This window comes from Molothrus aeneus, chromosome 20 (assembly GCF_037042795.1).
Source record: "Molothrus aeneus isolate 106 chromosome 20, BPBGC_Maene_1.0, whole genome shotgun sequence".
In the NCBI taxonomy this organism is placed as follows: Eukaryota; Metazoa; Chordata; class Aves; order Passeriformes; family Icteridae; genus Molothrus; species Molothrus aeneus.
Window position 1 is genome coordinate 928,158 of NC_089665.1, and position 26,835 is coordinate 954,992.

Below are 26,835 nucleotides of genomic sequence, written 5' to 3' on the forward strand. Positions count from 1 at the left end.
TTTGGAGGTGTCCAAGGAAGGGTTGGATGTGGCACTCAGAGCTCTGGGCTCGGGACAAAGTGGGGATGGGGCACAGCTTAGGCTTCATCCTGGAGATCTTTTCCAAGCTCAGAGATCCTGAGATTGGAAGATGGAGGGGAGCTGTCAGAGCAGCTGAGCTTTGGTAGAGCCGTGTCTGGATGGGGGCTGGAGAGCCAGCCCAGGGGTGCCACGTTCTCTGTGGGTGGAGATAACACAGAGACAGACACCAGAGGCCCGGGACAGCCCTGCTCCAGGGGGAGCTGCTCCCCCGGGGTGACTCTGCTCAGATCTCATTTCTGATCTGCTCCAGCATCTCCTGTTTGTCACCTGCTGGCAGGACAGCAGCAAGCCCCTGGTCTAGCACGAGGAATGCTCGGGAATGTGGCTCAGGCACAGCCAGGGATGGGACAGGTCGTGAGGATGGGGGCAGGTCCTGAGCATGGGGACAGGTCCTGAGGATGGGGACAGGTCCTGAGGCTGGGGACAGGTCCTGAGGGTAGGGACAGGTCCTGAGGATGGGGACAGGTCCTGAGCATGGGGACAGGTCCTGAGGGTAGGGACAGGTCCTGAGCATGGGGACAGGTCCTGCTGCAGCTGTGGCTGTGTTGTGCCACCACCACTGTTAACGGCACTGCAGGGAAGGGCCCTCCTGGATTCCTCCCTCTTTTTTCACATCCTGCACGAGGCAGGGACAGAAATGAAGGAAGTGACTGCCTGCTAAGTGTGGAATTCAGCAGGATTGAGGATGTGTAGGGACTCTCCTGAGCACAGACACCTCACCTGGACAGGCTGGCGCAAGGCTGGATGCCCCAGGCATTGATTATTAGGCACTCAGCAGTAAAAAAGAAATGTGGTGAGCAGGGGACTGGATTTTTGGTGGTTTCCCCATTTCTGCCCGGTTCCCCTTTCCCTGTCCTTCAGGAGCAGTCTCGGTGTTATTCACTGCTCACCACTGATTAAGGGACTGCTAATGGCATTACTTATTTCATTATCCAATCTGCAAGATCAGTCATTATCTAGGGAAAAGGAAAGTCCATTTCTTACTGGCATTAGGTGGCTGGCTGGCAGGGTAAAGTGCAAGGTTCACATTTGGGAAGAGGAGCAAGAAAAAAATTTATTTTCAGGGAGAAAATTTGCGCTGAAAGTCATCTCCAAGTTTGCATTGCCCAAAGAATGGAGCTCAGTCCCAAAACATAAGGACTGTGTCAAGAGGATGCCCTCAGAGGGCTGGGATAGCAGTGCTGGTAGTAATAATAGTAATTATAATTAATAATAATTATAATTAATAATAATACATCTTGGAGGGCTGGGTCAGAGCTCAGGTGCTTGAGGTGTTGTGCAATTGCAGGCAAAGAAATTATTGCTTTCAATTCACCTTCCACAGAACGGGCGAGCAAGGCCAGCTGGCGAGTGACAGATGGGCAGGGACAGCAGGGAGGGGACACAGGGAGGGGACACAGGGAGGGGACAGCCGGGGCGGGGCCCGGGGCCCGGCAGGAGCGCGGCTGGCCCGGAGCCGGTGTCAGGAAGGATAACGAGGGGCATCTGTGGGGCACCCGGGGGCACCGGGGCCAGCAATAAATAGATAAATAAATAAATAAATAAATAAATAAATAAATAAATAAATAAATAAATAAATAAATGTCAGAGCACGGGGAGAGCCTGGCTGAAGGATCAGAGGTTCATGGAATGTCCTGAGTGGGGAGGATCTGCAGGGATGGTGAATTCCAGCTCCTGGCCCCGCACAGGACAGTCCCTAAAGCAGTCCCTAAAGCACAGCAGGTGCCTGGCAGCATTGCTCCATCGCTCCCTGCTCACGGCTGCTGTCCCTAAAGGAATGGGGACAGGGCCAGCCAGTCCCAGCCACAGGGGCCCTGCCATGGCCATGTCCTGGCTGCAGAGAGCAAGGGGAGCTGTGCCCACGGGGAGCCCTGGCATGGCCCCGCTGGGCATGGGAGGGGAAGGGGAGCTGTGGCCTGGGCTGGGAGTGGCCTCAGGGCCCTGTGGGGACGGGCAGGGGCTCGGTGGCACGGCACAGAGGGGCTGTCGGGCTTGGAGGGTTTGTGTGTCACCACTGGGGAGGTGACACTCGCTGAGGGGACACCCCGGGGGTGACACCTGCCGATGAAAGGTGCTCCTCTTGTCCCGACACACCCCGGTGTGTGTCTGCCCGGTGCCACCTCCTGGCACAGCTCTGGGGCCGCTGGGGGGACCCTGAGTGAGGCACTCCGGGCTGGCACCAATGGCAGCGGGCTCCTGGCCGAGGGGCTCATGGATGCCCGTGTGGGTGTGTGCAGGAGCCTTTCCAGCCTGTGCCCAGCACTGCCAAGGAGCGCCTGTGGACCTGCGGGTCTGAGCTCCCCCAGCCCGGGCTGCAGCTGGAGACAGCCCTGCCCCTTCCACCCGCTCTGTGTCAGCCCAGGAGCCCATGGCTGGTGCCCCTTCCACCCGCTCTGTGCCAGCCCAGGAGCCCATGGCCGGTGCCCCTTCCACCCACTTTGTGCCAGCCCAGGAGCCCATGGCCGGTGCCCCTTCCACCCACTTTGTGCCAGCCCTGCAGTGCCAGCCCAGGAGCCCGTGGCTGGTGCCCCTTCCACCCACTCTGTGCCAGCCCAGGAGCCCGTGGCTGGTGCCCCGAGGGAGCAGGGCCGTGCCTCGCACCGTTCCCTGGCACTGCTCATTCCCCCAAGCCCCGCTTGTATTGGGAACCGAACATCTGTTCCAGATGTGGCCGCTCGGTGCCGGCGCTGCCGCTGCTGTCCCGCTCCTCGGCATGAATTATTGACCTGGGGGGTTTAAATAAATGATAAATCCTGGCCGTGCGTGCGCTGAAGTTTGTGTCGCTCCTCCGCAGAGTCGCGCTCCGGGCTCGCCTGGCCCCATGATGAGCTCGCCCCGCGCCCGGGCCCCGCCGACTCGAGTGCCCGATGGGGCTGATCCAGGAGCCGGCAGAGGGGCAGCCCAAGCGTGAAGGTGGCCGCGGGGATGAGTCTCCGGGCGAGAAGGAGGAGCCGCCGCAGCGGAGCCGGCAACCGGAGTTCCCCTCCTGGCAAGTGCTTTCGTGCTCTGCGGGCCCTTCCCGGCGCTGGCAGGGAGGGAGGGAGGGAGGGAGGGATGGAGGGAGGGGATGAGGGGACGCTGCTGCCCCCGGGGTGGCCGTGGGGACGCCGGGGTGCGGGGAGGATGCTGGCTCTGACCCTGGAGCAGAACCCGCCCCAGGCGCTGCTGAGCGCGGACGAACCCCGAGCATCTCCCGGGAGGGCAGAGGGGGGACCCCGGGCTGCAGCCAAAGGTGGGGCCCGAGCGAGCCGGCCCCTCCTTTCCTGCTGCCTTCGCCTGGGAAGTCCGAGTGGAATTTTGGAAGCCGAATTTTGGAAGCCTGGTAGCCTTGGAAATTGATTTTTTTTTTTATTACTTTTCTTTCTTCACCATTTTGAAAAATGGCTTGACTCACAGTTGCATGAGGCTGTGGGGACTCACAGCAGACCATCTGTTTCAGCTGTTAACAGTCATTAATTCTTTCGTAATTTTTGCTACTTTCGAGACACTTTGGGGAAAAAAATATGTTCTGGATGGCATTGGAGGAGTTCAAAGTCACTAACATATTTTTCTCAGAGAAACAATGTGCTGTGAATGCAGTTGTTCTAAAAGAAATACATTTTTATTGGCTTTCTAAATGGGGAATTTGTCTCCTGTGGCCATGCAGGAGGACACAGTGTTTATCTCCTTTTCACCATGTATTTGGCTCATACCTGCACTGCAATCCACAGACTGAGCAAGGTTTTTCTGGGTTGAATCTACTGCAGAAAGGCTTTTATTAAAAAAAAAAAATACAGTGAGATTTTCTCTTAAGCCACTGCATTTCTAGGCCCAAGCACTCAGTGATTAACTCTGGGATTGTCTCCTGCGCTCCTGGGACAGGTGCCCCCAGCTGATGGCTCGGGGTGCTGGGTGGGGCCGGGGCAGCTGGCCTGGTAAATATTGGCACAAACCATCCCATTGTCACTGTCCCCCCAGCCTGGGCACATGGACCCTCCTGCCTCCTGTTCCCTGAGCCAGCTCCTCAGAGGGGCTGTTCCTGAGCAGGGAATGCCCCTCTCTGTGCTTCAGGTGTGCTCCTCACCTGCTCCATCAGGGCCTTCACCCAGGCCTGGGGTTCACCCCTAAGCCCCTCTGGGGGTTTCCCTGTGGCTCATGGAAAGTTTTAGATGCAACAAAAAAACATCCTTGCGCTTTGCATGGAGTGCAAGGACAAAGGGAATGGTTTTAACAGCCAGAGGGCAGGGATGGATGGGATATGGTGAGGGAATTCTCCCCTGTGAGGCCCTGGCACAGGGTGCCCAGAGCAGCTGTGGATCTCTGGATCCCTGGCAGTGCCCAAGGCCAGGCTGGACATTGGGAGCAGCCTGGGACAGTAGGAGGTGTCCCTGCCATGGAGGGGTGGCACTGGATGGGCTTTGAGGTCCCTTCCAACCCAACCCATTCTGGGATTCTGTGATTCCACGATTTAAGGAAATGGAAAGAGAGGGTGCAGGACCTTGGGAACACGAGATGGGGCAGCTCCCCCAGGGGAGTCCCTTGTGCCACCACGAGCCCGTGGGATGGGGACAGCAGAGCAGAGCACAGAGCTCTGGCTCGTGGCTGAGCAGCTTTGGGTCCTGTGTCTGTGCCAGGAGGTCAAACACGGCCAGGAGCCTCCAGAGCTGCTCCAGGGAATGAGGAGCAGAGGGGCCCTGCCCTGCCTGGCCGGTGGCACCGGGGAGGGGACAGCCAGGACAGGGGACGGGACAGACAGGACAGGAGACGGGACAGCCAGGCACAGGGGAGGGGACAGCCAGGACAGGGGGTGGGACAGCCAGGACAGGGGGTGGGACAGCCAGGCACAGGGGAGGGGACAGCCAGGACAGGGGGTGGGACAGCCAGGACAGGGGGTGGGACAGCCAGGCACAGGGGAGGGGACAGCCAGGCACAGGGGAGGGGACAGCCAGGACAGGGGGTGGGACAGCCAGGACAGGGGGTGGGACAGCCAGGCACAGGGGAGGGGACAGCCAGGCACAGGGGAGGGGACAGCCAGGACAGGGGACGGGACACCAGGCACCAGGGGAGGGGACAGCCAGGACAGGGGACGGGACAGACAGGACAGGAGACGGGACAGCCAGGCACAGGGGAGGGGACAGCCAGGACAGGGGACGGGACACCAGGCACCAGGGAGCACTCCCAGCCATCCATCAGCACTGCGGCTCTCCGTGCAGTTACAAAGGTGGCCTGGAAAGGCTCCCTGGAGCTGGCCCAGGACCCTGCCCGGGCTGGCTGGGGGAGCAGCTCCTTGGCACCACCTCTGGGGCTGTGCTGAGGCTGAGCCTGGGCTGGGACACCGAGGGACACCTGGGTGCTGGGGAAGATGAAACAGGAAAGCCTTATCAATATGATTTCCTGGCAAAAGATTTTGAGAATATGGAAACTATAAGCGAGATTGAAATGAAAGCAAGCTTTGAGATACCTCAGTTACTGAACAACTGGAAAACAATGGCATGGCCAGCTGAAGGTGATCCCCTTTTGATGGAACAACACCCTCTGCTTGCAGACAGGCCCAAGGGTCAGAGCAGACCCCACAGCTTGGCAGAAGGGGCCCAAAGAGGAGTTTTTAGGGTTTAAAATGTATCACAGTATGGTAATGTAGTGATTCTTACAGGCTGTATGGAAATGCTATAGGATTTGTATCTTGTACTAGATTGGTTAGTGAGAATTAGAATATTCAACACAGAAGAAGATTTATTGTATTGGAACAATTGCTCTCTTACCTTTTTACTCCCTTACTCTCTTACCCTCTCATCCTCTCTGCCCCTCTCTTCTCTCAGGTCTGCTCTGAGCTGTGGCTGGCAGCTCCCAGCAGGGCCCTGCCCCCAGGCCCTTTGCAATGAACCCCAAGTTCCTGACCTGGCTGCAGAGATCTCTGCTCTCCGTCCATCCCCACTGTCCTGCCCCCCAACGCTCCAACACTGGGGACAGGGGGTGGCACAGGATGGCAAACCCCAAATGGCTCCATGGGGCAAAGCAGAGTCCATGGGATGTGCCCTGAGAGCTGAGCTCAGGTCTGGATGATCCCATATTCCAGGGATGGACTGCAGCCACCTCCTGGCCTTTTCCAGGCCATCCCTGGGTCCTGCTCTCCTTCCTGAGCAGGGGCTGTGCCCGAGTGCTGGAGGACAGCCAGGATGTGCTCGCCAGCAGAAGGTGCAGGAATTCACATCTGGAGCCTTGGAGACGTTTGGGGCCAGTGTGGTTTTCATTTGAGGCCTTTCCGTTCTCCATTGACTTAATTAAATTAAAAGAAAGAAAGAAAGAAAGAAGCAGGCAGGATTGGGTTTTTTTTTCCCCCTTTTTTTTTCCTGATCAGATGCCTGGCTCGGTGTGCAACAGAGCCAATTTTCATTTTGAAATTTCCTTTCATTTTAAAGCTCCCCACAAGAATTTGGAGCTGCAAACCAAAATGAGGAGGTGTCAGACTTCACAAACCAATCCAACCCCAAACCTATTCATTAACTCAAAAAGCATCTTCTGTTTTGTCAATTTTCTGGAAAAAATTGACTTAATTTTTTCAAATAAAAACATTGCTTTTAAAAAGAAAGAACAAACAAACCTGAATTAAGCAGAATTACTCAATACTCCTCATGATTTGCTGCAGGGGAGAGAAATGGGGGTTGGCTCTTGGCTGAGGGCTGCTCTCCACCTCTGCCCTTCCTGCTGCCAGCCTGTGCCATGGGACAGAGAATTTCTGACTATGGACAGAGATTTGCAGGTTTGATAAGGATGATTTGAGATCCTGAGGCCTCTTTATTCCTGATGCCCCAAGATTTGTTGGTTTTCCCTGCATCCATCCTCCTCCTCCTCCCTCCAGGGGCTCAGAGCTCGATGCACCCCAGAGACCCCCAGGGTCTGTGAACCCCTCCTGCTCCCAGTGCAGGGAGGGAGGGAGGGAGGGAGGGAGGGAGGGAGGGAGGGAGGGAGGGAGGAAGGAAGGAAGGAAGGAAGGAAGGAAGGAAGGAAGGAAGGAAGGAAGGAAGGAAGGAAGGAAGGAAGGAAGGAAGGAAGGAAGGAAGGAAGGAAGGAAGGAAGGAAGGAAGGAAGGAAGGAAGGAAGGAAGGAAGGAAGGAAGGAAGGAAGGAAGGAAGGAAGGAAGGAAGGAAGGAAGGAAATCTCTCCCCAGCAGGAAATTTGCCCATTAACACCCCAGACACCAAAGCCTCAATGGAGCTCTTCCCTCAGCTCAGATGCCTCTCCCTGATGGGAAGTCTAAAAATAAGCACATTCTCCACAAACAGCTTAAAGATGTTGAAAATGAAAAGCAACAAAGGCTGGAGAATGGATGAGTCACTAAATTACAGGGCTATCTTTCAAAGAGCAAAACAAACCCCAGAGAGCCCCCCCAGCCCTGGCTGCTGAAATTCCTGCTGGCTTTGGGGCTGGGGCTCAGTCTGTGGGCTCTGAAGGGTGAAACCTCACCCACTTCTGCTGCACTCTGTGCCAGAGCTGCTCTGAGTGACCAGAGGAAAGCCAGCCTGCCCAGCAGCACCAACTGGAGGTGTTCTTGTCTCCCACGTGGGCATTGCTGGGAGTTTGTGGGATAATCCCCCTCACAGGAGCTCCCGGGATGAGGAGCCTTCCTGCAAGGGCTGTAAGCAAAAATTCCTGTCCACAGAGGGTTCCCTGGCCCCAGGGAAGCCACAAGTGTTTGGAGCCTCTCTGAGAGAAGATTCCTATGGGTGTCTGTGCCTTTAGCTGGGTGAGGTAACACAATTAAAGGTTTGGGATCTTCCCCCTCCCTCAAGGTCTCCATTCAATGAGCTCCACCAGGGTGGACTCTGTTGCAAAGCTGCAGCTTTTTTAGCATTTGCAAATGAGCTTGAATCAAAATGCTGGCATTTGAGGCAGCAGGAAAGGGGCTGGCCTGGAGCCAAAGCTGTGCCTACATCTGATGTTTGCAGCCAGCCCCAGGCTCTGGGAGCGGCTGCCATGGATCCCACAGATGGTGGGGCTGAGGTGCTGCTGTGCCAGCCCTGCTGCTGGGCTGTGCCTGCCCTCCTTGGGCCTGCAGGGTGTCCCCTCTGCCCAGGAGGAGCCCGGGGTGCTCGGGACTGGGAGGGACTTCAAAGGGATCCAGTGCCACCCCTGCCCTGGGGACCCCTTCCACTGTCCCAGGGAGCTGCAGCCTGGCCTGGGGCACTGCCAGGGCTGAGACAGCCACAGCTGCTCCGTGTCAGGGCCTGCCCACCCTGACATCACCCCCAGCCCCCTCATCCATCCTTTCTGTGGCTGTGGGGGAACAAGGCTGGCAGCCTGGCCCGTGTCCCCAGCCCGCTGCGGCACCACCCCCGGCCCAAAGAACCCTTTGATCCATAAATCCATGGCCTGAGCTGGCAGCTCCAACAAAAGCTGTGCCCAAGGATCATCAATCCTGGAGCAGAGCTCGCTCAGCAGTGATTTAATCTCAATATTCCATTCTGAAATGTGCTAATTAAACTCCAGGAGAAAGAAAGCATCCAGTGCAGAAGTGAGGTGGAGGAAAAGGAAAAATAAAAGTTTCTCCTGGAATAATTAAGCACCTTTAAAACATGAAAATCCAGGCTAGGGAGCAATTGTACTCCTTCCACCAAGTGTTTCATCAGAAATAATGGGGTGGAATTAAGCAATACTGAAAATGTGGGCTGGAGGTTGGAAAACCTCTCCCACTCGAGGGTGGGAAAGGCTCCTGAGCCCTCCCCGGGGTGGGGACAGTGGGTGTTGCCCAGGACATTCCACACTGGAGTGGGCAGAGCCCCCTCTGAGCACTGTGGGGAAGGGAGGATTGCAGAGCTCCCCCCTCCAAGGGCCTTCCCGATTTTCTGGGCTTTTCATTCCAGAGGGCCATCCCTATCTAAGGGAGCAAAGCTCTTTAATCCCATCGAGGACTTTCTTCTCTGAGGGACCCCGAAGTTTGGCTCTCCAGGCCTCCCCTTTGGCTACAAGGGATCTTGGAGAGGCACACGGCTCTCCTGGAGCCATAGCCTGGCTTGCCCTGCCTCCCCTTGGACACCCAATTTATTGCTGCTGCTGCTCCGTGGTCCCTCACCCCTGGCTGGGCTCCAGACCCCAAACCAGGACCCTGCCCTGCCCTGGGGGTGGCTTTGCTGGGCAGCTCCCCACGAGCTGGGCCCCAGGGAGGAGCCTGACTGGAGGGAGCAGCTCCTGGGGAATTCAGCAGGTGCTGATCACCCTGGGAGTGACACCCACAGTGTCCCCAGGCAGGGACAGCCGCCTGCCCTGCTGCCATCACTCTCTGTGGCACCTTAGGGTTTTATTGGCTCTGCTGTATTCCAAACATCCCAGGGCTGATCCCCAGGGAAGCCCCATCCTCCTGGAGAGGTCCATCCCCCCCTCAGCCCCAGGAGAAGCTGAAAACCAGAGGGTTTGGAGTGACCAGCTCTGCACTGTAACAAAGAAAAAAGGGAAAAGAGCCGTGGGCTGCCCCTATTGATGTGGACACAACCTGGAGATATTTTGGATCTACTTGGGGATTAATGAGGACTCGTTCCTTTCAGAATTTTTAATAATAAATATATTGGCCTAATGGGTTTTCCAGCTACTGTTTTCAGCCATGAAGGTTGGGACCTTTGTGGTTAATGTTTTCCAGAGCTGAAGGAAAGGAAATTAGCTAAAGGCAGGGAATAACTTTCCCACATGAGGAGGTTTGCCCCCATTTACACACATAGGCAGCCCAGATGGAGATGAGGGAGCTTGCAGGGGAAAGTTTTCTCATGGATCAAGGGGAAAAAATAGGAACGAAAAGTAAAAGGATGAGATTCATCTGCATCTCATTCTGATTGAACAACATTTGGTGTCATCACTCACCTTCCACCACTGGTGCTGAGGGCCTTGCTCCTGGAGCAGGGATTATCTTCTCACTGAATGCCAATAACTTCATAAAAATGGTGAAACTCTGGGATGTAGCCCAGCCCTGATGGTTTATAAGGGACTTGGAGCATGACTAAATTCCTGAATCTCTGTGCAGGCAATGTCCAGGCAGTGGGAGAGGGGCAATGGGATGCAGAAATCTCCCCTGGGGCAGGACAGCTGAGCTGGTGGAGCAAAATGAGTTGACTATCAGTGGAGATGGGGTTTCTATGGGGTTTGTCTGCAGAGGGAGCAGAGAGAGCCAAAATCCCTCTGCCCCTGGGTCCTGAGCTGCAGCCCATGTTCATTCTGATCCCAATAAATCCCAGCATGGGGAACACATGACCCACGAAGCTGAAGGGAAGGAGACAGGAAGGATTTTACAGCAGAAAAGTACAAGGGAGACAAGATGTGAATTAAACACCTTTGAGCCCTAAGATCCACACTCTGCAGCCTTTGTCTGATGCACACAGGGCTGTGGGAGTTGCTGGAGATGGCAGGTGTCTCTCCAGGCTGTTTTCCAGATCCAATTGAGGCAGTTTGAGCCGTGCTGGGCTCCCATCAGAGCCTCTCCTGCAGTCAGCTGCTGTCACAGCACAGCATCTCTGCTTCCTTTCAGCCCAAATTGGTTTCAGTCAAACTTCCCCTGCTGGGAGCGTCCTGGCCCAGCTGTCCCCGGGGTCAGGGGCTGTGCTGGTGCCAGGCAGGGATCCAAGGACTGTGTGCCTCAGGAGCATTCCAACAGGAGCTGGGCAGCCAAGGCGGCTCCACCGAGTGCTGCTACCAGCTGAAGGTGACTGCAGCAGGCAAGGGGGGAGATGTGGCTGGGAGAAGGGCATTCCTGCAGGCACCTCCTCCTTCCCAGCCCCTGGGATCGTGATGTGGCTCTGCCAGTGGGGCCAGGCAGGCTGGGGGCCCTGGGTGCAGGGAGAAGCAGAGTTTGGGCACACAGAGCACAGGACACACCTGCAGCTGTGGATTCTTCTCCTCCACTGCTGCTGGCCAAGAAGTCCAAGGCCATTCTGGCCAATAGCAGCAATGGTGTGACCAGGGCAGTGAGGGCAGTGACTGTCCCCTGTGCTGGCACTGCTGGGGCACCTCCAGTGCTGGGGGAATTTTGGGCCTCTCACAAGACAGACCCTGAGGGGCTGGAGCGTGTCCAGAGAAGGGAATGGAGCTGGGGAGGGCCTGGAGCCCCAGGAGCAGCTGAGGGAGCTGGGCAGGGGCTCAGCCTGGAGCAAAGGTGGCTCAGGGGGGCCCTTGTGGCTCTGCACAGCTCCTGCCAGGAGGGGACAGCCGGGGGGGTCGGGCTGTGCTCCAGGGAACAGGGACAGGAGCAGAGGGAACGGCCCCAAGCTGGGCCAGGGGGGATTTTGGGGAAATTCCTCCATGGAAAGGGTGGTCAGGAACTGGCAGGAGCTGCCCAGGGAGGTGGTGGAGTCCCCGTCCCTGGAGGGATGGGCGTGGCACTTGGGGACAGGGGTCACTGGTGGCCTTGGCAGTGCCGGGGCAATGGCTGGACTTGATCCTGGAGGTCTTTTTCAACCAACGATTCCGTGCTTCTAAAAAAGGAACCGGCGGCTTAACCCCGCTCCCTGCCGAAAGGAGACCTGGAGACGCAACCTGCCGAGGGGGGCTCGGCCCCCCAGGAGCGGCTCCCCCCGTTCCCCGGAGCCCTGCCCGGGGCTGGGGCCGCTCCCTGCGCGCAGCATCCCCGGCTGGGCCGGGGCTGGGGCTGGGGCGGAGGGGGGAGCCCGGCGAGGAAGGGGTTAGCGGGGGCCGCGCCGCAGGGCTGCCGGCGGAGGGGAGGGAGGGTGGTCCCTGGCCGGGCCGGGGGAGCGGCGCGGCGCGGCGGGGCTCGGGCTGCGCTCGGGGCTGCGGGGCCATGGGGCGCTGAGCCGGGGCTGCCGCGCCGCGCCGCTCTCCTCCTCCTCCTCCTCCTGCATCGCCTCCGTTCAGTCCAGTTCTTCGCTTCTTTGATTTGATTTCATCCCTTCGCTTGGTGGGTTTTTTTTTTTTATATTATTTTTTTTCTCTCTCTCTCCGCCATCCCCACCGCCCAGATCTCTGTGTGCCTCCTCCCTCCATCCTCCTCTGAATAACTCGTCTGCGAGCGATCTGGAGGGGCGGGGGGGGACAGTGGAGCCGAGCAAACCTGTGGCGGAGGAGCCGGCTGGTGGAGAGGTGAGTGAGGAGGTGGCGAGGATGGGGAGAGCTCGGGCTACCCCCGGCCGGGCGGGGACGGAGGGAGGGCTCGGAGGGAGCCGGCAGCGCCCTCCCCTCCCCGGCTCGGGGGCACCGCGGCTCCACCGGGAACCTGTTGGGGCTTCAGCCAACGCCGCCAGCCGGCTCAGCCGGGCCGGCAGCCGAGCGATCCCCGCGGGGGGAGCCGCGGGAGGCCGCGGGGTGCGCGGGGGGATGCTCGGGATGCTCATCCCCTCCCCTCGGTACCCGGATCCGCGGCCGTGCCCCTCGCCGGCGGCGTGCGGCTGTGGGCGCTCACACGCGTGTTTGTGGAGTTGCCATGGAGCGGCACAACAGCACTTTGGCTGCCCAGAAAACCTTTTTAATTCGTTTCCTGGCCCCCTGCTCGTCCGTAGCGGGTGATGTAATGAGAGCTCGGTGTCTATGCGGTGTCCTGCTCTCGGGGAGTCGGACACGGGTGGAGATCCCAGATCCCGGAGCAGAGGGAGCATCCGCCATCTGTTTGAATGGACGAGTCCTTATCAATCTGTCAAACCCAACAAACGCACTTGACGGAGGAATCCGGCCCCGAACACCTCCTGATGCCGCTGTCGGCAACCGAAATGCTCCGGGCAGAGTCGCGCCCGACCCCCGCTGCCCGCTCGGAGCCGTGATGAGCCCAGCCCCGGCTGCTTTCAGCTGATTCAGTCACCAGGTCCAACACCTGATTTGCAGCGCTCGCCTCCTGCATCCCCCTCGAGCAGCCCCGGGGCTGCAGCGGGGCTGGGGCTGTGCCGGCTCCTGGCCGAGCCCTTCCGCGGTTACTCAGCAGCTCCTCAGACCTTTCCCACCCACCAAGTTTCGCTGTTTTCCGTGGAGCAGCTGCCTCCCCCTTAGCGCGGGGCGCCTGGCGAGCTGTGTCCCCTCCCGGTGGCTTTGGGAGTGTTGGAAGTCCTCGGGACACGGATGGGCTGCGCCGGGAGATGAGAGCGGGACGGGCGCTGCGGTGGGCTCTGGGTACCGGAGGAGAGGTGTGTGATCCTGGGTGGCTCCAAGGGCTCGCTGGACTACAGGAGGAGCTTCCCGCAGCCTGGGAAATGGAATTTGCCCGTTGTTGAGCTGTAGAATAGCTGCACAAGGCCGGCAGCGGCACAGGACTGGAGCGCCCAGGGTGCTAGCATCACGTAGGCAGCTGCCACCGAAATGACACACTTGATTGAAGGCCAAAAGAACCCAATACGTAACTGCTGTGATTAAGCTCCATATGATGCCTCAGAGCAAGTAAAAACCCCTCCTTCATCTCATCTTGCTTGTAACGAGACAGCCGTTGCAGGGATCTCATTTGGGTCATGTTGTGGCTTTTGGGGGATTCTGGGGGGGTTGTTTTGGGTCGGTTTTTTTTTGCTTCTGGCTGTACACACCCATGACCTGCAGCAATCAGCTCCCCCGCGATGCCCCCTGAGAGCCTCGGGCTGTAGGTGTGCTGCTAGCTGGGAATACAAATCCGAGCAGGTAAGAGCTCCCGATGCCAGGTCTTTAGCAGGGAATTTTCCAGCTGGCTTCCCGTGGGTTCTGCACGCTCCCTTTCCCCAGCAATGCATGTGTGGGACTCTGTTCCCGGGAAGGGTTTGACGGGGAAGCTTCATCCTCCCAGTCCGGGGAGTCTCGGTGGATGCTCGGCTCTTTGCTCAGAGGATGCTCTGGACCTGTAGCCAGATCCTCTCTGCACTGCACCTGTGGATAAAGGCTGTGCCCGGAGGGGTCTGCACGGCTGGGGCACAATCCCAGCGGGAATGAGGGAGAGCAGCCGGGTCCTGCTCGGGTGAGGCTCGCGGGGGTGCCAGGCTCTCCCCTGGGGGGGCTCTGTCCTGCGGGAGCTGCGTTCTGCTCCTCCATCCCTCGGGAGGGTGCAGAGCTCGCCTGGCTCCCACAGCGCCTTCCCCTGAGTTCTCGGTGGGGCAGGGGCATTTCAGCAGGGAACAAAAGCGCTTCGGGAGCAGCTCTCTGCCATCGAGCCCAGGGCAGAACTTGGCTTGCGAGGAGAAAAAGCCCCAATGGAAACAGAGCAAAAGGCACAAAGGGAAATTTAACCCCGATCTCTTTCCTGCCTGCCTCACCCGTGGGGGAGCGGGGCTGAGCCTGGTTCCCCCTCCCTGGCTCCATTTCCAGGCAGGTTCTGTCCAATCGCGGTGTGCTCGAGGGTTCTGCTGCTGCAGCCGATCCCTTCCATCCCACGGCAGCTCTGTAACTATAGATGGGCTTAGAAACAGCATTTTGGGGGCTGCTTGTCCGGGCTGCCCTGTCCCAGCCCCTTCAGTCACATTGCAATGGCCGGTCCCGTGCGGCTCCCCCTGCCCCCGGAACGCTGCCCCTGTCGGTTCAGAGCAATGCAACTTTCCCGTCGTATTTCCTTTGAAATGTCCTAATTTCTAAGCAAAATCATGGCTTGACCCGTGCAGTGATGGTGCCGTGCATGTTTTGTCTTCCAGAGTTGTGGTAAACTGAGCAAAATGCGCATTGAGAAACTCCTTGGACTAGAAATACCCTCCACCATCATTTTACATCTGTGCTCACAGAGCTTTTATTGATTTGGGATGAAATATGGCAGGCAATCTATGAGGAGATGCAAATTCAAACAGGCAGAGCCTTTTCAGAAAATGCTGGGAATGTCAGAAGGGTCTGGGAGCATTCATTGTAGCCAGGTGCCTTCCTGAGGTGAACTGAGAGGGTTTTCTAATGTTGTGTAAAAAGACCAAGTCAGTTTTATTCAGTTCATACAGTCCCCAGGTAATGATGTACTGGGAATTGATCATATGGCAGAGCTTTGCCAGGCTGGGGAGGCTTTAACTGTGCTTTTAACCTGTGAATGTGGTTAGAAGTGTGAGGCAGAAACTCAAGTAAATCCTGGGTATTATGCAATAGTTCTTGGGCTATCATGAAAAAAGGGCAATAGAAACAAACTGGTTTAAAGGTCTGCTTTTAATTAACTGCAGCCTCCTTCGATAAAAGCACTAACATGTGAAAATGGTTCTCAGAATAAAGACATTAAGCAGTGGTAATAAAAGCTACAGTCTGAATTTAGTCTGTTGAACCTGGAGTCCATGGGCAGGACCTGGAGGATGTAAAGAAATTCAGTGGGTGGTTCTAAAAGTGCCCTCTCATTCCTTGAACTTAACATCAGCTTGTGGAGGCTTGCTGGGCATCCTTGCAATTGCATTTTCACAGCAGGAGAAAAGCAAATCTGGAACATCTGCACTGAACCCTGTCCTCAGGTCTGTCCCTCAGACATCTGCACTGAACCCTGTCCTCAGGTCTGCCCCAGCTGGGGCTTCCAGGCCCCTTTTTGGTCCTGGACCTTTCCTGGCCCTCCCTTTCCCAGGCACTACCCAGCATTTCACCTGGCTGGGTCCATGTTGCTCCATGCCTGGAGCCATTCCCTCTTTGCTGGCCTCCCTGCAGGTTTGGTGGCTGTCCCTGGGGTGGGGACACTGCCCAGTGGGGTGACAGGGCCCAGTGGGTTCATCTGTGAACCCCAGCACTGAGTGATGCCTGCTGGAGGAGCTGGTTTGGGGCTCTCTGAGCCCTTTTCCTCACCCTCCTGTATTCCCTGCCTTTGCCTGAAGTCCTTCCCTGCAGCAGGGCTTTGGGAGCTCAGGAGTGCAGGAAGGTTAAAATGTGAACAGGGCTGGGCAGTGAGGCTTGCCTGTGGTCACTGGGTGTCCTGCAGGGTGCCTGGCACAGGTGACAGCAGGGAGGACATCTGTGTGCATCTCCTTCTCCTGGCTGCTGCAATGTTAGACCAGAACGTGAGGCAGCCTGAGGAGCTGGGATTCATTCAGTGGTGGGAAGGGCTCTGCTGGTGCCCTGCACCAATCCAGCCTGGCTTCCTCCATGCCAGCCCCCATTCCCGGGCTCTGTGCCCTGTTCCTGCCCAGGACCTGGCTCTGCAGGGCTCAGGGGGGCAGAGGCTCTCAGAGCTGAGGAGCTGCAGGAGCCTAAAGAGGCTCTCTGCCCCTCAGGGTGTGCAGGGCTCAGCTGTTTGAGACCCCTCCTGCCGAGCCTTGGTCAAACTGAAGAGGAAAACCTGGCCTGGGTGAGCCCTGCTGGTGCTGCTGCCTGTCCCAGCCTATCCCAGCCTGTCCCAGCCTGTCCCAGCACAGGAGCTGAGGGGTTCCCAGCCTGTCCCAGCCTATCCCAGCCTGTCCCAGCCTGTCCCAGCACAGGAGCTGAGGGGTTCCCAGCCTGTCCCAACCTGTCCCAGCCTGTGAGGGGTTCCCAGCCTGTCCCAGCCTATCCCAGCCTATCCCAGCCTGTCCCAGCCTATCCCAGCCTGTCCCAGCCTGTCCCAGCACAGGAGCTGAGGGGTTCCCAGCCTGTCCCAGCCTATCCCAGCCTGTCCCAGCCTGTCCCAGCACAGGAGCTGAGGGGTTCCCAGCCTGTCCCAGCCTATCCCAGCCTATCCCAGCCTGTCCCAGCCTATCCCAGCCTATCCCAGCCTGTCCCAGCCTATCCCAGCCTGTCCCAGCCTGTCCCAGCACAGGAGCTGAGGGGTTCCCAGCCTGTCCCAGCCTATCTCAGCCTGTCCCAGCCTGTCCCAGCCCAGGAGCTGAGGTGCTGCTGCCTCCAGGGATGCTGTGACCCCGGGGGCAGGGCTGGAATACCTGCACGTGTCTCTGCTGCTGATTGGCAAATGTCCCCAAGGGTTTGAGGATGTGTCCAGAGGCTCCCAAGGATGTCACAGTAAAGTGTTCCTTGGGGTCTATTTATTCATTCAGGTCAGAGACTCTGCTCTGACCCCTTTTAAAAGCAGCACTCAAGGAGAAATGGCCTCTCTCCTTTTTCCCCTGGATATCCCTGACCTCTCCAGGCCAGTGATTTCTCCTCAGCACATCAACCCTTATGCAAATGACATTCCAAAGAGCTGATCAACCCAGCCAGGTATTAAGGTTGGGAAGAGCCAGCCCGTGAGCAACTCCCAGAAAAAACAAGAAAATGAAGTCTCTGTAGCTGTTTCCAATTAGCCAGTGCTGCTGGTTCTCCTGGTGTTTCAGGAAGAAACATGGAAATCTCAGAGAAGAGCTTGTTTACAGAGTGCTTGTGGCTTCCAGGCCCAGCCAGCGTCAGATTTCTCTCGTACGTTCCCTTCAAATGAAGGCTGAAATAAAAATAAGGATGCTGTAATTTGTGCCACCCTGAGAGCCCAACACTGCTCCAGCAGGAAATGATCCCTGGGGTTCCTGGAACAGCTCTACTGAATCTTCCCAGGAGCAGGAGCTTGCAGGGAAAGCAGCACAGCCTGACCCTGCTCTCCCTGACAGGAGCTGGGCAATCAGGGATGGTGAGGGGCTCCAGCATGGGCTGGGGCCAGGGAGAGCCCAGAGCTCTGGGCTTTGGCCCCTGGAAAGGGCCCAGTGATCCCAGTGACCCCACACACAGCAGTCACTGGGATCACTGCCACAGGAGGGGGTGCATGGATGGATAGATGGATGGACGGACACACAGACCACATTTGGCAGCAGTGCTGTGTGTCCAGGACAGCTGACATTCCCAGTGACTGCAGGAGTGGAGCCATTGGCACAACAGCCCCTGCAGCCTTTGTCCCCACAGCCCGTCCCTGGGCAGTGACAGCCCAGCCTGGTGGCTCTGGGCACTCTGGGAGGGACAGGTCTCCCTTTGGGGCCACTCACCCTCTCCCAGCAGCCTGGGATCCTCCTTGGATCCCCTTGAATCTGGGCCATTGTGTCTGAGGATGCTGTTCCAGAGAAGCTGCTGGCCCTGGATGTTTGCAGGGAAGTGCTGGGAGTGGATCTTGGTTGGAATCTTACACCACAATCCACCCCAGTTTATACAAAATTATTCCAGTGTTGGGGTTGCCCTTGTCTCTAATTCCCTTCTGCTCATTTCTGTGTGTTGGTGGCTCCAGTCCTCCCAGCTCCCAGAGAATTTTCTGTAGGAACCATCAGCCATTGCTTTACAAAATAACCCTCACCAGATGTCCCAAAGCCTCCTTTAAAGATGAGGAGATGAGGTCTGGCAGAAGTCAGATTTATTGGGAGCAATTAATTGTCCTGCTAAGAGCCCTCAATGTTTTGGCATTTCATTAATAAGACGTAATCAACCACCAGGCTATTTGGAGTGTGTTACTCTGTCAGATCCACTGTTAATTGTCATTATTTGATAGATTTCATGTTTATAATTACTGGTGTGTGACGCAGGGCGTGCTCTGAATAATCCATTGTGTATTGTTTTGTGAACCAGGGTGCTGGGGGTGCCAGCAGTTGCTGCTGCTCGTGTCTCCAGGGCTGATTTATGCCTGGCCAGGGAGGGAACTGGACAGGAGGGAATGAACAGAAGCTCAGAAAAGTCCCCTCTGGCCAGGCTCAATGAGCAAACACTCAGCAGCTGTGAGTGGAGGAGAAAAGGGTTCAGCAGAGCAGGGAAGTGTGTTAGGGATGGGTTATGGGGGTAGGGGTGACATTTCCTCCCTGCTTTGATGTGCTCCTCAGCTCTAAGCTCTGGGATATTTATTTTTCTTGCTGTCAACAAGGACCTCGTTCCCATCTTTTAATTCTGAGTGATCTCGTGTTGTACTCAGGGAAAAAAAAAAAACAAAAGAGCTGAGTATTCCAGAGAAAGAGAATTGGGATCTTTTAGTGAGTGAGCAGCCAGGACTGTGGGGCTGGGCAGGGCTGGGTGATGCCCCAGAGCCTCTCTGGCACCCCTGAGCTGCCCTTGGTGCTCAGCTGAACCTGCTCCTGCTGCCTTTATCCACCCTGACTTCTGGAGAAGCTGATTTCTGGGAAAAAGGGGCCAGGAGGAGCCCCCTCTCCATGCTGCAGGGATCCCTGGTGGGCACAGGCTGCTCCTGGCTCCCCTTGCAGCACCAACAGGAGGGGCTGGGCAGGGAAATGGGGCTGCAGGGGCTGCTGTGGGGCCTGGCAGCTCCAGCAGCTCCCCCCAGGGTAGCCCTCCTGGGTTTTAGGGCCCAGGAGGAGCTCAGAGCCCCCAGTGTGGGAAACAATCCATCAACAGCCCCAGATTTTCACCCTTTAACTCCCACAACATCTTCCAGTGAGGCACCAGGGCCTGGTGACAGGCTGGAGGTGTCCCCCTGGTCACACAGGACATGTTCCCCCTGGTCACACAGGATTGGGGTGTTGTGAGGTCCCCAGGATGAGGTGAGAGATGAGAATTTGACTCCATGTTCTCAGAAGGCTGATTTATTATTTTATGATATTATGTTATAGTAAAAGAAATTATATACTAAAGCTATACTAAAGAAAGAGAACGGAGACATGAGAAGGCTGAACAAGAATGATCATGAAAGCTCCTGACTGACTCCTCAGAGTCTGACACAGCTGGCTGGGATTGGTCATTAATTAAAAACAATTCCCATGGAACCAATCAAAGATGCACCTGTTGGTGAATGATTTCCAGACCACATTCCAAGCAATCAGATAATTATTGTTTACATTTATTTTCTGAGGCTTCTCAGCTTCCCAGGGGAAGAAATCCTGGGCAAAGAGGATTTTTCAGACAATACCATGGTGACACTGACACGTCCCTCCTGGGATGTTTGTTCCAGAGGCTGATCAGCTTTGCCATGTGTGCTGGTTTTGGTTTGTTACTTTGAGATTTTGTTAATGTTGAGATTTTTTGGTTAATGTACTAATGAGTGTGGTGGGTTTAGGGTTAATTACTAGTTAATTACTAGTGTATTTACTTTTTGTTGTGAGGTAGGATTAGGAGAAAGGTAAAAGAGGTTTAAAACTTCAAAAGGGTATAAAGAAAAATGTATTAATAGTAACTAAAAGAAAAAGTAATAAAAGAGTAATAAGAATTAGAACAGAACGTTTAGAACACTTTTCTTCTTACAATTTTTTTTTGATAATGTAAAGAAATAAAACTTTAAATTTTAGTTAGCTTACTATTTTTAGAACAGTCTCTTTAGTTTACTTAGGGAGAGAAGTCTGCCTCAATTCTCCATGTGCAGATCCTTCAGCTTCCCTTCTGCCTGGAGATTTGAGGTCTTTGTAGCCTGTGTGGGTTTCCTCTCCTAAATCCCTGTCACCTGATAAAGGCTTTTTTTGGGGATCCTATGTGATGGCTGTCCCTGGTGTTCTGTCCCACAGGAGGGAATGGGAGGCTGAGCCTCCCAGGGATAAAACTTTCATTCCCAAACTGATTTTTTCATATTTCCAGGTGAATTATTAGAGGGGAGAAGAGATTAAAGACTTTTGTCGCATTGCTGGCTTTCTTTTCTTTTACTTTATACCATCAACTCAGAGGTTTTCCAAACCTGGAAGATGGAATTTTATTTTTTACTAATCTTGATTAAACACAAGTGGGGGCAGCAGCAGTGACAGAAAGTGGAAGAGGGCAGCACAAATCTGGGGATTTCTGCCTACAGGAGGTGAGGATGAGTTTGGGAGCTGAGGTGAGAGGAAGCACCGGTGAGGCAGCGCTGCAGGTTCATTAATGGGGCACTTGAAACCTGTTTGTAGAGGAGAGGGGCTTTGTCCCCTTGGGAGGACACACGGAGATATTGGATCCTTGCAGTCCCTCTGCTTCAGGATCAGCCCCAGGCACGGCTCAGAAACCACAAACAGCAGCTCTGGGCTCTGGCCGTGCTCTCCCAGGCAGAAATGCTGGGTTTGGTACAGACCTGGCACCCTCAGCTCTCCCAGGCAGAAATGCTGGGTTTGGTACAGACCTGGCACCCTCAGCTCTCCCAGGCAGAAATGCTGGGTTTGGTACAGACCCAGCACCCTCAGCTCTCCCAGACAGAAATGCTGGGTTTGGTACAGACCTGGCACCCTCAGCTCTCCCAGGCAGAAATGCTGGGTTTGGTACAGACCCAGCACCCTCAGCTCTCCCCCTCTGCCAGAATTCAAAGCAGCAGCAGCAGTTGTGTCAAGATGTGCTGTCTTTTCAAGTGCCCTCCCTCTGCTTTTTCATTTGGAATTTACTGCAGAAGGTGGGAAAACCCCCAGCACAAAACCTTCTGAAGCTCCAAGTGCTTTGTAGCTCTCGAGGGTGGAAGTTTGTGGCTCCTGGGGTGCTGTACATTACATGAGGCTGTCACTCAGATCTTGTTCTCTGCCTTGCAGAGGATTTTTTTTCTTCCCAGTTACCTCTTTGAATGCTGAGAATGATCTGTTTGTAAAGGCTTTTTGACCCAGTGATCACCATGAGCTGCTTTGTTGTTGGTATCCCAAGCCAGGTGTGCCAGATCTGCGTTTCCTGCCTGAATCAGAGGAACATTCCCTTAGGATTGTGCCAAGAAATGATCAGATAGAGCCCAAATGCCATGAAGGTGTGCTGAGGGCACGTGGGGATGTGATGGGCCAGGACAGGGAATGGTCCCTGGATGTCAGTTTGGATTTTACCTGGATCCCCAGCAGCAGATGCTCAGTAAATCTCACGTGTGTGAGTTCACATTGTGTTTGCAGTCCATAAATCCTTGTGAAAGGTGGAATTTGTCTGAAAATGCATGTGGAAAAGCCAGGTCTAAGCTCTGATACCCAGCCAGGGAAGGGGGAGCCCTCCTGTGTCCCAGAAGAGCACTCAGGGAGCTTTGGGGCTCACTGCCCTCTCAGCCCAGCCTGAGCAAATCTGGCTCCCCAGTCCTGCCCAGAGGGTCCAGTGCCCTGTGCAGGCTCAGCAGGAGCCTGTTCCTCTCTGTCCTGTTTATAAATATCCCCAATGTGCCTTCCTGGTGGTTTGGGCTCTGAGATCAATAAAGACTGGGATCAGTAGTCAGCAATCACAGACTTCCTGCAGGACTGGCTTCCCTGTGAGGATCTGTGCTCTATTTTAGATTGAAAATTCTCTTAAAAGAACCAGACTTTATTTTTCCCCATCCCAAGGCTCCTTCCAAGGCCACTTCTCTTGGTTTGTAGTACAGACTGAGCCTGAGCCTGCTCTCAGCCCTGGCTCTCTTCACACCCCTGAGCTGAGCCTGGTTAAACCAGGCCTGGGCAGTTCATACCCTTCACACCTTGCTGAGCTCTGCTCCTCCTGAGCCAGGAGGAGCCCTTGGAGCCCTGCAGGCTCTGCTGTGGCCAGCTCAGGCTCAGATTGCACTCCAGGTGCCAAGTTTGTGCACAAAGTAAATTAAAAAAGAGAAAAAAAAATCTTTAAAGCTATTGTTAGCAGCAGGGAATGCAGGTGACAAGGAACAAAGTGACTTTTCCCAGCAGACGGATTTTGCCTTCCCCGAACTGGGCTGGCTTCAAAGCAACCATGGGGATTTAGTCCAGCTCAGCCTCTCCCATGGCAGAGGTTAAGCCAGGCCTAACCATGACCCTCAGCTGTCCCAGCCTCCTTAGAGAGAGAGGGAAGCATGGACAGCACCATGGAAAAGGACCAGGAGTAGCAAAGGAGCCTCTCTGGGAGGCTGGTGCCCCATGGAGGGTCAGGTACCCCAGGCTGTGTTTGCTCTGCTGTCCTTTGGATCCAGCTGGATCCCACAGCCTCCCTCCCAGGACAGGGGCAGTGCCTCAGGCCTGGGGAAAATGGGATCATTTCCTCCAAAGGATCATTCCCTGCTCTGCTGTAGATGTTCAAACACTGCTGTGCCCAGGGAGAAGCAGCTTCAACACCATCACTTCATTTGATGAATTTTTAAAGGGTTTAAAAGTGACCTCAGGGAATTCCCAGCTCCTGTTCCAGTTTCCTGACTGCTCCCTGGATTTTCAAAATATTCCTGGATTCCTTTCAGCCCTGAGGAAGGGCTAGGAGAGCAAAGCTTGTGCTGGTGCTCCCCTCCTGCCCTTGGCCATCCATGGAGGGGTGCTTCCCATTCTTCCAGCTCAGCCTCTCTCAGCCCAGCCTGTGGCAGAGCTGGAAATCTCCATTTTATCCTCATCCCACTTTTCTTCATTTCTGCCTGGTCTGTTGGACACCACAGGGCTCAACATCCAGCCTGGGGTCCTGCCAGGGTGCTCCCAGCCCCTGGGATCCACGGAATTGCAGCTCCATGGGGAGGGCAAACACAGCACTCTGGCTGGGTGGGACACAAGGGAGGTTGTGTGTTCCATGCCTGAGGCTGGAAAACCAGGATGGACTCCCCAGGGTGGATTCCTGGGCACCCTTTGGGCTGAACAAGGAACCTCTTCTGAAGTGGTGAGCAGCCAGGAGATCCAGGATCAGCAGAAATTGGTCCCAGTTCTGTCCCAGAGATGGATCCTGGAACCTCGTGTTTAATGTTTTAATGGTCCTGTGGGGTTCTGTGGGCTCTGAGGCTCTTTGGGAAGAGCAGCACAGGGGCTGATGAGGAATGGGAGCCACAGACATGTGAGCAGTGTGGAGATGGCTTTTTTTAATCCAGATGGAATATTGCTATGAAAATCTAAATTCCACCACCGTGGCAGTGCTGACAGGCAGGAGTGAGACTGGCAGGGCACAAAGGGGTGGGAGCTGCTGGGAGCCTGGACAGGGACTGGAACCTGCCAGGGGACTCTGGGGACAGTCCACAGAGCTGGTGAGGGCTCTTTGAGTGTCTGGGTTTGAACAGCCAGGTGTCTGCTAAGGAAGGCAGAAATGGAGAATGAAAACCCCCTCCCTCTGAATTATTATAAATTTGAAATTAAGGGGCCCTCAGGCAAACATGTGGGAATAGGAATAACAGTTCTTTATTAGGGAAACTAAAAATACAAATATAATAGTACAGAAAAAACCCACAAACCACTGGCAGAGTGAGAGCAGTCCCTGCCCCCTGTGTGCCAGGGGGTGGCACAGCCCCATCCCATGGGGGCTCAGCCCTCCTGCAGTGCCAGCTGTGGCTCTGCTGGAGCAGGGATCCTGCACAAGGGGGGAGTTTTCCTCTGCAGCTCCAGGGCTGCTGCAGATGGGCCTGGGCTCCCTCTGGCCATGCAGGGCAGCAGAAGCTGCTCCTCTGGCAATGCACTGGGCAAAGGCTGCTGTGCTGTGCCAGGCTCCCATTGGATCCAGGTAGGAATGCTTGGCTCCTGCCCTGGGCGCAGCATCTCCCCATGGGATGCTGGAATTGGATCAGCCCTGCAGGGACACTCAGTGGCCATGGACAGCAGAGATCTCCTGCAGGGAGGATTGGCTGGGGGAGAGATCAAGAAAACTGCCCCAAGAACAGCAGAGAGCTGCCCCAGCTCTGACACATGGGGACAGAACACACACCCCAGTTAAATCTTTCAGCCTTAGACATTGAGGTACCATGGGGAGATCTCCACACACTTGGTGAGGGGTTCTTTGGGGGATCTCTGGTTCAATGTCAATGTTTTCGTGGTATTTTCATGATGTTATCCAAGGGGATTGCACTGCTCCTGAACCCCCACACTGTGTTGGGTTCACAAGGTCCTGGTGGAAAATGTGTCTGTGCTGGAGAGCCCAGCCCAGCCCAGCTCCCTGCTCAGGGGCTGCTGGGCAGCTCTGGAGAAGGGGCAGGAGCCCCAGGGCCACCCTGAGGAGGGGGCAGAGTGCTCAGATGGAACATTTGGAGAGGTAAAATGCTGTCAGTGCCTGCCCCCAGCCCCTGCTGCTGATGGTGCCAGGTGCCACCACAGGGATGGGATCAGCAGCACAGGGATGGGATCAGCAGCACAGAGATGGGATCAGCAGCACAGGGATGGGATCAGCAGCACAGGGATGGGATGGAGGAGCAGCACAGGGATGGGATGGAGGAGCAGCACAGGGATGGGATCAGCAGCACAGGGATGGGATTGAGGAGCAGCACAGGGATGGGATCAGCAGCACAGGGATGGGATGGGATCAGCAGCACAGGGATGGGATGGAGGTGCAGCACAGGGATGGGATCAGCAGCACAGGGATGGGATGGAGGAGCAGCACAGGGATGGGATCAGCAGCACAGGGATGGGATGGGATGGGATGGGATGGGATGGGATGGGATGGGATGGGATGGAGGTGCAGCACAGGGATGGGATGGAGGTGCAGCACACTCCAGTGTGGTTTGAGTGTCCCAGGGCTCGCTGGGCACTGGGAGCAGCAGCCACAGGGAAGCTGCAGGAGATTTCTGTGTTTCTGACCTGGATGGACACTTTGGCTGCATTCAAAGTGAGCCTGTCCCAGAATCCCAGACTGGTCTGGCTGGGAGGGACCCACCCAGTGCCACCCCTGCCATGGGCAGGGACACCTCCTGCAGTCCCAGGCTGCTCCAGCCTGGCCCTGAGCACATCCAGGGATGGGAATGCCAGCCTGGACCAGTCTGGCTGTGCCAGGACAGCCCTTTTACCCCTGACAGGCACCTACATATTCCCAGGAGCTTTAATGGATCCCCCCCTAAGGGCTTTCCCACTCCAGTGCTTTGGAGCTCTCCCCCACCTGCCCCTCCTGGGCCCCTTTTTGCTGTTTTCTCCCCATTTCAGGCTTGGCTTTGGCTGCAGGTTCCTGCCTGAGGGTGCTGAGGGTTCCTGAGGCACAGCTCCACATCCCTGGGGGCCTCTGGGCCCCTTGGAGCATCCCTTGTTAGAGCTGAGAGGTGCTGGATTCCAGGGGCTCTGCAGGGTTTCTGCTGAATGATGTTACAGCTTTATACCCTAATATATCTGGGCAGCAGAATTTAATCCAGGATTTCTCACTCCAGGGTATCATGGCTCTCCTCCAGCACTAAAACACACCACAGGATCCAGGTAGGAGCTGATTTTCAGCTCTTCAGCCCTCAGGGGAGAGGCAATGTAATTTTTTTTTTAATGGTTGTAGGAGCTAAGGCTGTGAAAGTGATTTCAGGAATGCTTTAAACCCATGGTGAGCTGCTATTCCATCCGTGGCTGGGCTCAGGGGGTGCAGGGCTGGGGTTTCCTTCACCCAGGGGCTGGGCCAGGGGTGCCAGAGCCCAGGCAGCCCCATGGGCTCACTGAGTGTGCAGGGCAAGCTCCCCCAGGGGAGACTGGAACTCCTGTGATTTGAAAATTCAGTGTCATTGCTTTTAGTGCTTCTTGGGGCTGTGCAAGGGTTGGACTCGATGACCCCTGTGGGTCCCTTCCACCCCTGTGCTTACCCTTGGGGTGATTGTCCAGAGAAAACAGGAGCTGGTCACTGCCTGGATGGTTTGTGGTGGGGCTGGGAACAAGTGAAGGTGGTGCAAGGGGCTGGAAGTGTCTCTGCAGTGAAAGCAGAGCTGGCATTGCCTCTGAGAGTCCCTTGGCCAGGTAAAATTCCCATTTTAGTGCTGAGCAGGTGTCAGAGGGAGCAGCGTCTCAGAGTGGAACCCATGAATTGGCAAGGGCTGGGAAATTACAGATGTGCCTAATGAAACAGAACCCCTTGTTTATGTTTCTGATGTGCTGCTGGAGCAAACTGGCTCCCAAATAAAAATACTTAAAACTACGATTAGGATTTATTTACATAATTACTGCCAGGGAAATTCCTGGAGCGTGCTGAGCAGTGCAGGAGGAGCCTCCTGCTCTCCCTCTGTGCTTTCCTGCAGGTTGGTTTGCTCCTGGGGGGTCTCTCCAAGCTTTTCCCAGCCCAGGGAGCAGGAAGGCTTTTGTTCCCATGAATCCATCTGCATTGTCTGTATCCTTGGGTTATTGGCTGAGGCACAGCCAGACCATCCTGGTGCTGCTGAATGGAGCAGCATTGCAGAGCTGGCACCTCCTCCTGGGCACAGAACTGAGGGTGGGCTCTGAGCAGCCCCTGCCCTGTGCACTGAGGGCCCTGGGGGCTTCCAGAGCCACTCCCAGCCTGTCCTGGCCACCTCCAGCC

At 55.9% G+C, this 26,835-nt stretch overlaps 1 protein-coding gene across 2 annotated transcripts in view; it reads left to right on the forward strand.

Annotated features, from left to right (window-relative positions):
- The first annotated feature begins 12,017 nt into the window (after positions 1-12,017).
- The window catches only part of CALN1 (calneuron 1), a 144,013-nt gene continuing 129,195 nt past the window's right edge, over positions 12,018-26,835 (forward strand). The window contains exon 1 of one of the 2 annotated variants that reach the window (XM_066563277.1): positions 12,018-12,135. The gene's annotated coding sequence lies outside the window, so the exon portion shown is untranslated. Of the gene's footprint in view, positions 12,136-13,466; positions 13,648-26,835 lie in introns of those variants that run through there. The other variant, XM_066563278.1, reaches the window with a different exon arrangement.